The 15,684-nt window shown below is 42.9% G+C and overlaps 1 pseudogene; it reads left to right on the top strand.

The window, feature by feature from the left end:
• Nucleotides 1–5,037: 5,037 nt before the first annotated feature.
• LOC103726563 lies at nt 5,038–8,930 on the top strand (annotated as a pseudogene).
• Nucleotides 8,931–15,684: the final 6,754 nt, after the last annotated feature.

Raw genomic sequence — 15,684 nt, 5'->3', positions numbered from 1 at the left:
CATATGTGGTTTGTTTCTTTTGAATTCTGTCACATTATGCTTACTTCTTCTGTGTCATGTTCTGCTGTGCCCAGTGTGTTCCTGTCTTCTCTTTTCTTGGACTAATCATACTATTTCATACTTTCTAATACTTGTAAAAGTACACACTGAATGTTATTACTCTCAAGTTGAGGTGTATTAATGATCAAAGGCTTAATAAGTGGTTCTAATCTATAAAGATGAAGCCTTGCTGTCAATATAGCCTAATCTATCGTCTATAGCTATAATGATGAAGGCTTGTTGTCTGTACATGGAGGGACCAAAAAGAAATTTGGAGTAGATTCTAATACCTTGGGCCAATTTCTGAACTATGTGTAAGAACACATTCCAGGGGCTGGAGAGATGGCTCAGCAGTTAAGAGCACTGGCTGCTCTTGCAGACAACCCGGGTTTGGTTCCCAGCACCCACATGGCAGTTCACAACCACACAACTCCAGTTCCAGGAGATCTGATGCCCTCTTCTGGTATCTGTGGGTCCTTGGTGTATACATGTACATAAATACATGCAGGCTAATACTTATGCACATAAAATAAAAATAAAATAATCTTTGAAGAAACCAGTCCAGCAGCACTGCTCTTCGTTTCTCCTGTTCCTTCATTTCTCCCATCTCTAGGCCTGGGCACCAGGCAAAATTGTTAGACTGCCAGGGTATCCAGGGCTGCCTCAGATCCCACAGAAACATCTATTCAGTTTAGTTTGAGCTGAGTTTTTCCACCCTGGGCAAGGCACCACAACATTCAGAGGTGTCAGGGATGAGTGATGTGTGGACCTTTGCTCAAGGGGGACTGGAGTAGGTTTGGCTTGAATATCTGTCTACTTCCACATGCTGGTCAGCAGAAAACACTGATATTTTCTGTTACTCTGTGACATGTGGGTCCATGGAGAGAAAAATAATTTCAGCAGATGTGTGGATTTTTCTCAAAGAAAGGTGTCAGAACACTGTACCATTGCCCAAAATAACTTCTTGAAGGCACTGGGTGCCTGGATTTAGAAAGATTAAAAATAAAACCAAAACATTTTCATGTATTTTTCAGAGTAGCAAAATATGGTCTGCTTAGGGGCCAGATGTGGTGGCACATGCCTGTAATCCCAGGACTGGGGAGGCTGAGGATCACCCACAGGTTCCGGACAGCTAGGGATACAGTGAGACCGAGGGAGGTGAGAGCTATGCTTTATTAGGATAGTTTCTTGCACAACCCAAATGATAAGCGGCTCTGCCAAGTTTTCATAAATCCTGGGGATTTTCTTCCTCCCTTCCTCAGGTTAGTTACTGATATTGGAAGGTTTATTTAGCAGCATTTTTGTTATCCACGTGCATCTTCATCTGGTTCTGAAGAGAATTCGGTTTTGGCTATTATTCAGTTCCAAGGGAACAAATTAAGAAAGATAGGTGACAAAGTGGCTGTGTTTCAGAAAACTGTGTTTTTAATCTGGTTTGTTTCTATATATAGTTTCCTTACCTTCAAATAGCAGCAGCTCACATTGGTGAACTCAATTGGTTGAACATTTCAGTAATGTCTAACACAGACTTTTGTTCTAGAAATTATTTTAAGGGTTTTATTTAATTTTTAAGTGCACCTGTGTCATGCAATGCCTGCGGAAGTCAGAAGAAGGCATCCAATTCCCTGGAATTGAAATTATCCGTGGTTATTAGCTGTGATGTGGGTACTGGAAATCAAACCCAAGTTCCTTACAAGAGCATCCAGTGCTCTTAAACGCTGAGCCACCTCTCCAGCCCCTTGGGTTTTGTATATATATGATATATACATATCATATATAATTTAAGCTTCAAAGCAACCCTAAGAAGGCAAGTTCTGTCATTACCACTATTTTACAGATGAGAAAGCTGTCATGTAAATAGCCTGTTAAGGCTGGGTAAAGTAAGTAGTACATCCAAGGTTCCAACCCAGAGAGTGTTCAGTGCCTGTGTACTTTAAAAATATTTTTTTATTTATTAAGTTTTATTTGATTTGTACAAATGTTTTGCACGAGGTGTATATAAGTGCACCTGTGTCGTGCAAAGCCTGCAGAGGCCAGAAGAGGGCATCAGATCCCCTGGAAATGGAGTTTACAGACTGTTGTTAGCTGCCATGTGGGTGCTAGGAATTGAATGGGGTCTTCTGGAAGAACAGCCAGTGCTCTTAACCGCTGAGCCATCTCTCCAGCCCCCACTTCTTTAAAAAAAGATTTTATTTATTTCTTATGTGTGTGCCTGGTGCCCACGGAGACCAGATGGTGTCAGATACCCCTGGAACTGGAGCTAAGGACGGGTGTTAGCTACTATGTTGGTGCTGGGAACTGAACCCACGTCTTCTGTAAGAATAGCTAGTGTTCTTAACTGTTGACATCTCTTGACAGCTCTCCAACCCTGAGCCTGTGCACTCTTGACACAGGTGTACCATACTGCTGCCTAAGTCCATGTTGCACCTGTTTGCTGTGTCACTCTGTGTTTGTTTCTGCCATGTTCTTACCACAAGCATAATCCAAGCCCTCTTACATGATCTGCAAGAATGTTTGATCTGCCCATCAGTAGTAGCTGCTTCATCATCCATCACCCTCCACGCTTCCTTTTGCTCACCTCTTCCTACTCATCAGATATCCCAAACTCACTCCCATCTCAGAAATGTACAAAGTCCTGTCCCTCTGCCTGGGCTGTCCTTTTCTCCATTACTGTTTCATTTACTCTCTCACTTTGTCCAGGTCTCTGTCCAGTGTTACCGCCTTTGTCACTCCATAATGTCCTGCCCCCTGTTTTGTTTTCTTATATTATTTGTTTATTTATTTATTTATTTATTTATTTATTTTTGAGACAGGGTCTCCCTACAGACCCAGATGGCCTGGAACTCACTATGTAGACCAGGCTGGCCTTGATCTCACAGAGATCTACCTGCCTCTGACTTCGGAGTGCTAGGATTAAAGGTGTGCACCACCACCCAGATTGTTTTCTTTTTTTAAAATTTATTTTATGTGTATGAGTGTTTTGCTTGCATGTATATACATGCACCATGTCCATGCAATACCCAGAGAAGCCAGAAGAGGACATCAGATTTCCTGGAACTGGAATTAAGAATGGGTGTGAGCTGCCATGTCAGTGCTGGGAACTAAACCCGGGTCCTCTGCAAGAGCAGCCAGTGCTCTTAACTGCTGGGCCATCTCCCTAGCCCCCACTTTATCTTTCTATGTAGCATTTATCCTTTTTTTTTTCCAGACAGGTTCTCATGTAACCCAAGTTGGCCTTGAGCTCATTATGTACTTGAAGATGTCCTTCACTTTATGAATCTCCTTTTTCCGCCTCCAATGGCCATACAGGCATGTACCAGTACCATACCCAGTTTACGTAGTGCTGGGGATCAAAGCGAAGGCTTTCTCATCTGAGGCAAGCATTCTACCAATATCTCTATATCCCCATTCTTGACATTATACACTATTCTTATTTGTTATCCTTCCTTGAGAAGGCAAACTAGGCAGGTGTGTGTAGGGGGTGGTGGTATTTTCCTCACAATGTGACTAGGATGATGCTAGGCATATCACAGGCTTTCTGTATATTGAATGAATACATTTAGGCTGTTCCAGGAGTCTAGAATTAGACAAAGCAGATAGTATTATATACACAGAGACCAGTTGAGCTGGTCTCTGAAAGATGAAATCAATACCTCAGACGTATTGGCTAATAGATGGTTGAGACTAAAGTGAGACCAAAATACTCCCCTTCTCTCCCAAGCCTGGGCATTTCTCACTGTGCCACACCACAATGTGTCTGATGTCATCTGTTTTCTTCTTTGCCTTCAGGGTGGTTACAAAATTTTTCTGAAATTGCCGTCTGCTTCAGTCATTATAGCAACCGAACCACAGCTAAGATTGACCATATAGTTTGAAATTTTTAAAATTTCAATGTTTTATCTATGGCTAAACTTTGAAATATTTAAAGACTTTTGTCCCTTCCCATGCAGTCAGAATATTTAGCTAAATCCAAATGTTTACTTCGTTTGAATGAATTCATTTATTCGATATGGACTGAAGTTCTGGTTTTCTCTTATAGCCTGCTTCATCTCTCCGGGTCCTGACTTGCTCATTTTGTACATAAGTGGGGATAATAATAGTAAGTACCTCATGACACTGTTCAGATGATTAAATGAGATTATGGAAAGTGCCTGGCAGATCCCAACAACGTACTATAGTAGCTCTGAGCTGTGTTACTGTACCCCCTGTACTCACAGAAGTGAGGGTAAGACAATGAAGAAGCCAGACTTGGGGCCTTCTGTCTGAGAACTTTCAGTCTGATAGCAGAGAGCAAAAGCAATACATTTGTTCAGTGCTGAGGGCAGTGTGCCAAGAGTTAGCCTTGCTCCCCTGTCATACCCCACATCCAAATAATGCCAGTTCTACCTTCCTAACACCCCCGAATGTAATCATCTCACAACTTCTTTTAGCACCTGGTCTAGGCCTTGACCAACTCCTATCTGAGTTACCCATAATTTTTAACTGGTCTCCTCATGACCACCCTTGTCTCCCACTATTTATTCCCCATAAAGTACCCACGGTGAACTTCTTAAAACTTAAGTCAGTCAGGTGTGGTGGCTCATCCCTCTTAAGCCAGCACTCAGGATGCTGAGGCAGAAAGAGCTCAAGTTTGAGGCCAGCCTGAGCTATATAGTAAGACCTTGTTACAGAAATACCAACAAAGTCAGATCATTCTTCTAGTTACATGTAAAAGAATCAAAACATGCTCCCAAAGATGTCCATGTCCTAATTCCTGGAACATTTGAATGTATCATTATTGATAGGGACCAAACCCAACGTTGTGTGCATGGTAGGCATCACTGGACCGTTGAGCTATACCTCCAGTCCCTGAATATATTACTTTACATGACCAAAGGACTTTATAGATGTAAGAGTCTTGAGATGGAGAGACTATTCTGGCTTATACAAGAGGGTCCAACGTAATCACATAAATCCTTCAAAGTGGATGACCCTTCTTGGCTATGGATAGAGGGAGCTATGACCACAGAACAGTCACAGAGATGCAATGTGGCTGCCTTTGAAGATGGAAGGAAGGGACCCCTAGAAGCTGAAAAAGTAAGGAAGCAGAGCCTCCCTTGAGCTTCCAGAAGAAAGAGATCCCTGTCACCATATTGATTTTATCTCATCCAGAGAATGTCTGACCTCTAGAATTGTAAGAGAATAAATCTGTGTTGTTTTAATACACTAAATCTGTGGTAAGAGCAAGACTAGAAAACTGATGTTAGTCTTCTGCTCAGAACCTACCGGTGACTTGCCAGCTTATATCAGATTTTTTTAAAAAGTGACCTGCAGCATCTTAAGTCCCTTGGATATTCTGACCCCTGTCCCTTGCTGACCTCATTTCCCCAAACTCACCCTTGTTCCTTCGACTCCAGCCACACTGGTCTCCTGTCTCTTCTCCACACTCCTAGCCCTGTCCATTCAAGCTCTGAGCACTGGCTTCCTCATTCTGGACTGACCCTTCACTTCAAATCCACCAGGTCATCCCCATGCTTCCTTTGATGCCCACTGGGATAGCCTTTTATGAGCCTTTCCCCAGCCTGACAATGTAAAAATAGGCACCTGTGCCTTGTTCTGTGTCGTGCCCCGCCCACTTTCCCATTCTTATCAACACATTACTACTTGGCATCATTTAATCATCTCCACTTTCCCCTTTACAATCCATGGGCTTCTGAAGGGAGAGATTTTGTGTCCTTTGCTACTCTATCTCCTTGCATCGGGTAAGTACTCAGTAAATAATTTATTAAGTGGATCATTAATGGATGGATGAGGAAGAGAGACAGGGAGAAGAGAAAAGGTGTTGTGGGAACACAGGACAGCTCATGGGTGGGGGTGGTGAAGTAAGAGGTCCAGGAGAGAGACCAAAAAGTCCCAAGTGGGACTTGGAATAGAATGCAGGCAGTGACAAAGGGACCTGCACATGTGAGGTCATTTAAATGTCCGGAAGGCTGGCGTAGACAGGGACAAGGTGGTGAGGCCAGGAAACTAGTTTGAACAGCTGGACTGTGGAGGGAAAGAGTGGTTTCAGGACTGCTGCTTGGGTTCAGCCTACCCCTGCCCTTTACATGCTGCGGGCCTTCAGTGGTTATTCACCATCTCCATAAGATGGAGCTAATAGTGACCCTGTCTTCTGGGGTTATTGGGGGTAATAAATGACCAAAACACATGAAGAATTTTGATGTATGCCAGGAGTGTGCTCTAAGCATGGTGTGGGTTTACCATCATGATTCTTGACAATGCAGATGTTGAAGAGGTTTATGGTAAGGACTGACAAGATAGGACTTAGGAGACTGGTTTTTGTTTGTTGGTTGGTTGGCTGGTTGGGTGGTTTTATTACAACAAGGTCCTGCTTATGCCGTCCAGACTGACTCCAGTGCTTCTACCATCACATCCCAAGTGCTGAGACTTTGGTTGTAAAACCTTACTACAGCAGCAGTAAGGAGAATGAGAAGGAAGGAAAACTGCTCTGAAAAGAGCTTTGCAAAGAATGAGTCAATCTTTGAACTAAGAATGATGATCAGTCTTATTTTCAGAAAGTTTCACTATATAGCTAAAAGTTAGAAGGTTCCATGTGAAAGAGCACAATCAGCTTTTGCTGCTCTGAATGATGCATTTCAAACCGCAGGTTGTGACTCATTAATGGGCCAGAGACCAACTTAGTATGTCAAAAACAGCTTTGCAAAAACAATAATAGAAAACAGAGCCTGGCATTTAGAAAGGAAAAGTCACATGTTTGGCATTTCTGTCCCAATTACACTTATATATTTTTCCTTGTATATGTCCATATTGCACTCACGCTCATTGGTCAGCAGGACATGCGTTTTTGACCAGAGGTCCTGGTTTCACAAGTGTGAGGAACACTGCTTGAGGGAGCCTGCTGTAGTTCTTGTCCTGCAAGCTGGCTGTGTCACCTGAGAGAATCCCTTCCAGAATCTTTGACATTCTTAGCATTCTGTAAAACTATGAGGCAAGCTGTAGAAAACCTTCCTCATTTGGGTATGTAGCCAACTGTCTGTCTGCTACAATGGTGAGTTAAAAGACAAAGACCACCCATTCCTCAAGGCTTAGCCACAAGGAAGCACTGACAGCACAAGCCACACAGCACAGCAGCTGCAGGAGGCTGACTCCAGATCCCAAAGTACTTTGTGTTTCCAAGTTAAGGGAGTAGGAGGAAGGATGGGGAGGTGTGAATTGCTTATCTCCATAGTGCCACCCACCTCACTGCCTTTGAGAGTCACGTAGTTGACAATCTGCCCACCGCTCATTGGCAATATCCCTGCCTACCTTGGCCCCATTCAGCTGCCACTTAGGGAATCACCTGAGGAGGAAAAACAGACTTGCACAGTCTGTCAGAAAAGGAGGTCCCCACGCACCTGATCTTTGCTGACCTTTTCCTGCTAGCTATAGCCAGTGTGAAGGAAGGAGTGACTCTGGATAATTATTAGCAGTTTGGCCAGTGCTAATGGTTCCACACACCCCATTTGTCAGTAGCAGCACACCACTGGCACTAGCCCACCTGTTTATTTCACGTTAATCATCTTCTAGTTCTCTGGGAGAAGAGACCCAGAAGTCAGAATTATGAGGGACCAGAGCAGTGACAGAAGGGAAAAGAGGCACTGGACAATTTCTGTCCTTTGAATTTGGAACTTTCCTTGTCACTCTGATCAAATACCTGACAGAAACAATTTAAGAAGCCTGGCATGGTGGTGCACACCTTTAATCCTAGGACTCAGGAGAGAGAGGTAAGTGGATCTCTGTACGATCCAGGCCTGGTTTACATGGTGAGGCCAGCCAGGACTATATAGTGAGACCCTTTCTCAAAAAAAAAAAAAAAAGGTAAGACAAAAATATACAGTCCATCATAGTGGAAAAGGAATGGAGACAGAAGTGTGTGACAGATGGAGACAGGTGCCCATCTTGGTAGATCAGGAAGCAGAGAGTAGACTGGAACCAGGACTGGGTTAGAACCTTCCCTAACCCAAAATCCCAGCCCTAGTGCCCTGCTTCCACCAGTGAGGCGTCCTCTCTTTAAGATTTCCTTCCTACTATACCACCTCGGACACCGAGACTGTCTTTATCATGGAGATCTCACTGACCTGCAAGAACAGGGTCCAGAATGTTAAGGGTCAGATAGGCCTGCCCCCTTACCAACAGGATCCCGAGGACTTCTCATGCTCCTGAGAAAAGGGAACCTAGCTGATAAGCACCTTGGTATTTGAAGTCAAGAGAAGCAGACTTTTCTCCACTGTTTGGCCAACACAGCAGGCTTCCTCTTTGATCTCTAAAGAGGACAGGTTTTAACAGTCCCGTTCTCCCACTCCCCCCCACCCAACTTTAGAAAAAATACATCGTCCCACCTTCTGCAGGAAGCAGAAGCCTTCCTTTTAAAAAGACCCCAGCTCAAGACCCAGGCAGACATTTTCCCTTCACCGAAGGGAATGTGTCCCCTGAGAAATAAAGCTCTATCCCGCTGAGAGTTTTATCTGTGTCCTGGTGCCTCCTCCTCCATTCTCCAGCCAACTTTTTACCTATCAGATGGTGCGGAACATGGCCCTTTATGTTGACAGTGGAAAGCAATTTCCTGTAACCCGGGGTCAGGATGTGGGCCGATACCAGGTGTCCTGGAGCCTGGAGCACAAAAGCGCCCATGCCAGCACCTATGAAGTCAGACTCTTCGGTGAAGGGTCCTACAGCCTCCCAAGGAAAGCTCAGAGAAATAATGAGGACGTTTCCATCATCCCACCACTGTTTACAGTCAGTGTGGACCATGGGGCACTTGGAATGGGCCCTGGATCTCCACAGAGGTGCTGGCTGCAGCAATCAGCTTAGTGATCTACTACCCAGCCTTCAGGGCAAAGAGCCACATCTAGGCCTGAAGGCAGCACCCCCAGCCCTCCACTGCTTCTTTCAATAGTCACCATTTGCAAAAAAAAAATTTCCCCAAACAGCCACCAGCTGGAGACCAAGTGCTCAAAGCATGAGCCTGAAAAGACCATTATAGATTCAAGCTGTGACAGCTACATTGTGGCTAGTTGTGCAGAAACTGTACCACAGTACCCTGAGCTGTAGAACTCTCAGAGACATGGGGGCAGGATGACTCCTGGCACTTCTGGAAACCTGTTTCCAGCAGTTTATTCCTTGTGCTGGCTGTTTTTACTAATTAGGAATATCATCCTCCCCATTGTACTCTGGGGCACACACAGCTGATGCTTCAGATCCATGGTTTTGGACTTAAAGTTATTTTGGCAAGCTTGTGTTTTGATGTAGGAAGCTATTAGCAATGTCAGCATTAGAACATTTAAAACATGAGTACTTTTCTCTGGTGGAATGAAACTTTTTTCAAAAGCCTTTTCTTCAGGGACTTTGAGCACATTTAAAGTAACGTCACCTTGTTATGAGATGCTAAGGAATGAGGAATTTACAAGCCATTTTAGCAGATAGTTTGGGTAGGTAGTCTTATCTTTTCTAGTAGAGGACATATTTGGCTTTATTTTTTATTATTTAAAAAAAGCATTTTTTAATTTCAGCCCAGAAACAGCTTGGCTTTATCCACGAGGATCAATTTCTTCAAATGGAGGAAGAAGTTAGAGTTCCTTCTATTTCTTCCTATAGCAAAGCATCCCTTCTGCCCCTGACAAGCTTGAGGCAGTGAAAGGGAAAATACAAGTATTTGAAGGAAAAGCAATAAATGTTCATGGTGGGCTGACAAGGTGGCTCAGCCAGTAAAGACACTTATCACTAAGTTAAACCTAATGACCTGAGACCCACAAGGTGGCAGGAGAGAGTCAGTCCCCGAAAGCTGTCCTCTGACCAACACACAAGCATTGTGATATACACATGCTACACACATATTAAAAAATAAATGAAAAAATATTCATGTTGATCGTGATGGGTGTTTGGCTGCTGAGGAGAAAAATATGAGGTACAGGGCTTTAACCCTGCTGGCATCCATAGCACTAGGAGAGACTTACTCTCTACCACATCACACTTTCTATCAAGTACAACTCTTAAAGCACTAAAATCATAAACAACAGCAGCAAAACTATCCCCCTCTCCATTATTTGGACTAAACCTCTCTGTATATTTGGAAATACCAAATTTCATTTTAAAACAATAAAAAGGAGGAACTGGGGGTATAGCTAGCTCACTGGCAGAGTATGTGCTTAATAAGTGAGGCCTGCTTCAATGTCTAGCACACACACCCCTCCACATACACACAAAAAGCAAAACAAAAAGAACAGAAAAAATAAAGTATGGGACTGGAGATATAGCTTAGTGGTGTGGCATTTGCCCAGCATACATAAGGCCTTGCATTTAATGCCCAATACAATGAAAATAAATTAATGAACAAATAAAGGGAAATGAAAGTATGTATCTGATATCTGCTCCAAGAAAATAGCAAAACTGGCCTTGTGCTAATAGCACATGGTCATGTACAAACACTTTCAAGGCTGTCAGTTCAGTATGAAAGCCAGGTTTCAGCAAAAGCTCAGGCTAGCTGACAATAGGTAATAGGAACTTGACTCTAGAAAGTGTTTCTTCTTTCCTGACATGCTGGTAGGGAGTTTTTTCCTTAATGAGTAGGATAGAACCACAGTCACTTTGTTCTTTGTCCAGCACAGAAACACAAACAAACCCAATCATAGAGACAAGTCTAGGGTCTTGGCATAACTTTTAACTTTTTTCTTCATACTGTTTTTGTTTTTTAACTATCATTTTAAACTCTTATTTGCTATTTTTAAAATTCAGGACATAAGCAGAATATAAATGATGAAAATAAATAAACTTGAAACAAAGATCCACATTTTTTGGAGTGATAGTTTTGATTTTTTTTAGTTGAAAATATTTCTTATTATAAAAAGTAATGTATCTGCTTAAAAATGGAGAGACATGTTTGGTATGATGGCTCATGCCTGTAATCCTGACACTCTGTAGGCAGAGACAGGAAAATCATGAACTTGAGGCTACTCTCTCAATACTACCCCTAAATAGACAACATAAAGGAATATAGTAAAACATCAAGAAAACATCACTCCTAACATTGGATTTATGTCCTCATTTTTTCCTAGTAGTAATATATACCACATGATATCCCATTATATGACTGTGCTGGATAGCTTTAGTGTCAACTTGACACACCTGGGTTGAGGGAGCCTCAATTGGGGAATTGCCTCTATTGGACTGGCCTGTGGCCATGTCTGAGGGGCATCTTCTTGATGAGTGATGTGGGAGGGCCCAGCCCACTGTGGGTGGTGCCATCCCTGGGCAGGTGGGCCTGTGTTGCATAAGAAAGCAGGCTGAACAGGGGCCAGGGGAGCAAGCCAGTAAGCAGCGTTCCTCCTTGGCCTGTGCTCCAGCTCCTGCCTCCAGGTTCCTGCCCTGAGTTCCTACCTTGGGCTCCCTGATGAACTGTGACCTGGGAGATGTAAGACAACTAAACCCTTTCCTCCCCAAGTTGGTATTGGTCAGAGTGTTTTGTCACAACAATGGAGAAACAAACCAGGACAATGACTATACCATGATTGTCTTTGGGAACTGAATTCAGGGCCTTGTGGTGGTGGTGTTGGGACGGGGGCCTCTATCACTGAGCTACACCCCTAGCCCTGAGATATTGTAGTTGATTTACTAGTGTATTAGTAGAAATTTAGGATATACCCATTTTTCCCATTTTAACAACACTATAGCACACATGCATATGTTTGTATATCCTTTTCTTAGGATAAATTAAAAAGATATGTATATTTTATAATTTTGATATATATTACCAAATATATACCTTAGAAAGTTCTGTGTTCCTAACAGCTGTAAAGAACTTCTACCTGGACACTCTCAACAGTATTTACTTAATTTTTTGCCTGTACATTTCCTGTTTCCTTTTTGAAAGTAATTTATCTTCTTGTGTCACAGAGCTTTCAGGACTGGGTAGAAGCCAAGCTCTTCTTTCAGAGTGGGCCTTTCCTCACGTGTTTGTGTGTGTGTCAGAAGAAAGGCTGAGGGCTTGGATTTGCTTGCTCTCCAGCCCCTTTGAAAAGAGAAAGCTCATATGTGGCAGATGTGCCAGCAAGTACCTGTTTGCCAGGTACTATGCCATGTCACAGGGCCAGTGGTATCTAAACAGTCTGTCCTTGATCTCTAGGAGTTTATATTCTCATGGACTGTCTACCTGCCTCCCTTCCTTCCTTCCTTCCTTCCTTCCTTCCTTCCTTCCTTCCCTCTCCCTCCATCTTTCCCTCCCTCTCATTTTCCCTTCTTTTTTTTTTCTGAGACAGGATCTTATCCTGTCTTGTATATAGCCCCTCCCCTGCTCAGCCTTAAACTCAATATATGGATAAGGGTCATCTTGAACTTCTTTGCCTCTACTTCCCAAATGCTGGGATTACAGGCCAGTGCCACTGTAGCCAATTCATAGATTGTTTTCTAAAACATTGTTCTTTTCTATGTGTACCATATGACAGGAGAAGAAAAGGTAAACCTGATTTGCATGCATTTAATTTCTAAATTCAGTAATTAAAATTTTTTTAATTTGTTTTTATTTTATGTATATGAGTATTTTACCTGAATCTATGTAAGTGGACCCATGTCATGCAAAGCCCACAGAGATCAGAGGAGGGCATTGAATCCCTTGGAACTGGAGTTATGGATGGTTGTTAGCTGCCATGTGGGTGCTGGAAATTGAACCCAGTTTCTCTGAAAGAGCAGCCAGTGCTCTTAACCTTTGAGCTATCTCTCCAGCCCTGAGTTTAATAATTTTTATCTTTATTTTTCCCACTTAAATTTTTTTTCTTTTGAGACAGGGTCTCATGTATGCCAGCCTGGCCTCACACTTGCTATTTTCCTGAGGATGACTTTGAACTTCTGATTTTCCTACCTCTACTTCCAAACTGTTGGGATTACAGACTTGAGCTACCACACCCAGTTTATGAGGTGCAAGGAATCAAGCCCAGGGCTTTGTGCATGGTAGGCAAGCATTCTACTATCTGGGCTAAATTCCTAGCCCTTTCCTACTTAAAAAGAAATTGTGTTGGGTGTGATGGCACACACCTTTAATCCCAGCACGGGGGAGGCAGAGGCAGGCATATCTCTATGAGTTCAAGGCCAGCCTGGTCTACATAGTTCCAGGACAGCTATGGCTACAGAGAGACCCTGTTTCAATAAGACAAAAAAAAAAAAAGAAAAAAAGAAAGAGAAAGAAAGAAAGAAAGAAAGAAAGAAAGAGAAAAGAAATTGTGACTTTGTGAGGGTGTGCATGCCATGGATGGTGTGCTAATGGAGGAGGCCAACTTTGTGGAATCAGTTCCTTCCACCTTTATGTGAGTTCTAGGGATCAAACTCAGGTTGCCATGTTTATGTGGCAAGCACCTTCACCCACTGAGCCATCTCAACAGCCCCTTCTCCTACTTCTTAAATAATCATGCTTAGTCTTTTCCATCTATGTAGTGCTGAAAATTAAACCTAGGGCCTTAAGCATGCCAGGCAAGCACTCTACCACATCCCAATCTTTTTCCTTTTTTCTGTGCATGTTTGCCATTGTGGCCAACACTGCCCCCGCCCCTCAAATTTGTCCTTGCTAATGGAAGCCTGATTTTGTTGAGGTGCCAAGTGACCATGGCAAGGGAAGCTGGATCTCATGCTTGGGTTTTAGGAGAAATGAAGGTGAGCCTGAGCCCTAGTTCTGGAGCTGAATTCCATGTGTCTCATAGGTGCACAGCCTTCTCTTAGTAGACCATTTCCTCCCCTGTAGAAGAAAGGCATGAGACAAGACAATGTTTCCAGATTCCTCTAGCTCAGGAGGGGCACAGTGTTAGGACCTGAAAACTTATATGAAAGCAGCAACATTTTTAGGAGAATATACAGAATGTGGTTGGTGCTGGGTGAGGTGGCACACACCTGGAATCCCAACACTTAGGAAGCCAAGACAGGAGGATCTTGAGTTTGAGGCCAACTAGGGAGTCTTAGTCTCAAAAAAAAAAAAAATAGTTCTTCAAAAGTTTAGGGTTTGGGGCTAGAGAGATGTCTCAGCAGTGAAGAGTGTTTGCTGTTCTTCCAGAGACCCTGAGTTCAGTTTCCAACACTCACCTAGGGCAGATCACAATCACCTGTAACTCCAGCTCCAAGGGATCCAACTCCTCCTTCTGGCGTCCATGGGCACCTACACACACACACACATATACACACACACACACACACACACACACACACACACACACTAAAACTTAAAAAAAAGCTTAGGGTTTGAATTCCTTCAGTCATTAAAAAGTACAAATCATAAAAGAAAAAATAGGCTTCCTTACATTCAAATTAATTGCTTCTGCTCATCAAAAGCCACCATAAGAAGGTTATTCATAGCTAGGGGAAGATATTTATACCACATATAATTAACAAAAGGTGAACATTCGGGGATGTAGCTTGGTAAAAGAGTGCTTGCCTAGAACAGGTGAATCCCTGAGTCAGTTACTACAATTATAAAACAAACAACAACAAAAAAACCCCAAAAATATTGACAACTAGGACTTAGAAAAATATTCTGCAAATGAAACAAACAAACAAAAACTCTTATAAGAACCTAGCAAAAGGGCAGGTATTATAGTTCAGTTGGTAGAGTGCTTACCTAGCATGCACAAAGCCCTGGGTTCTGTACCCAGTACCATGTGAACTGAACATGGTGACATACACCTGCAGTTCCAGCACACAGGAGGTAGAGGGAGGGGAGGAAGATCAGAACTTCAAGGTCATCCTCAGATATGTAGCAAGCTTGAGGCAGTCTGAGATTTATGAAGACCCAGTCTCAAAACAAGGGGGAGGGGAACAGGAAAGTAGCTTAGTCAATGAAGTGTTGTACATGCTTGAGAACCTGACCTTTTAATCCCCAGTACCCTTGTAAAAAGTGGAGCATGGTGACATGCACTTATAATCACAGAGCTTGGAGACAAGAGGATTCTGGGAGAAAGCTAACCAGTCAAACCTAACCAGTGAGCCCCAGGTCCCAGTGAAAGGCTCTTTCTCAAAAATATCAATGTTGATGGCTCCTGAGGACTAACACCCAGGGCTGACCTCTGGCCTCTGTATGCACCCACACACACACATACGCACCATACACACATACCCACACCCAAAACAAATGAGGATAGAAATAGATATTTCTCAGAAGAAGCGAGACAAATGACCAAGATGATGTGGAAATATTTTAAATCTCATTCATGATTAAGGGATATGTAAAAATTGATATCTGTTATGTTGTATGTGATATATGTTATAAACACAATGAGGTGCATTTTATCTATCAGATTGTCAAGAATTAAAACATCTGACAGCAGCAATATCAGTGAGGATGTAGAGTGATATGGACTCCGGAAGGGTGGATGGAGTGCAAATTGGTTTGATGCTCCGCCAACAGGCTGCCTTTATCTTATGAAGTCGAGGCTCTACATAAACCCATAGCTTAGCAAGTCTGCTCCTGGGTTATGTCCTGGAGATACTCCTGGAATATGCACAAGAGACAGGGATCAGAATGTCACATCAGCATTGTTTATGAAAAGAATGAACTAGAAATAAGGCCTATTCAAATAGCAGTGAAAATGAGCGGCATAGAACTGTAATATCAGTGTGAGGAAATCTTGCCAACAT

Source organism: Nannospalax galili, unplaced genomic scaffold, assembly GCF_000622305.1.
Source record: "Nannospalax galili isolate Female #2095 unplaced genomic scaffold, S.galili_v1.0 scaffold2049, whole genome shotgun sequence".
NCBI lineage: Eukaryota > Metazoa > Chordata > Mammalia > Rodentia > Spalacidae > Nannospalax > Nannospalax galili.
The sequence above is the reverse complement of the archived record's forward strand: the minus strand, read 5'-3'. Positions and strand labels throughout refer to the sequence as shown.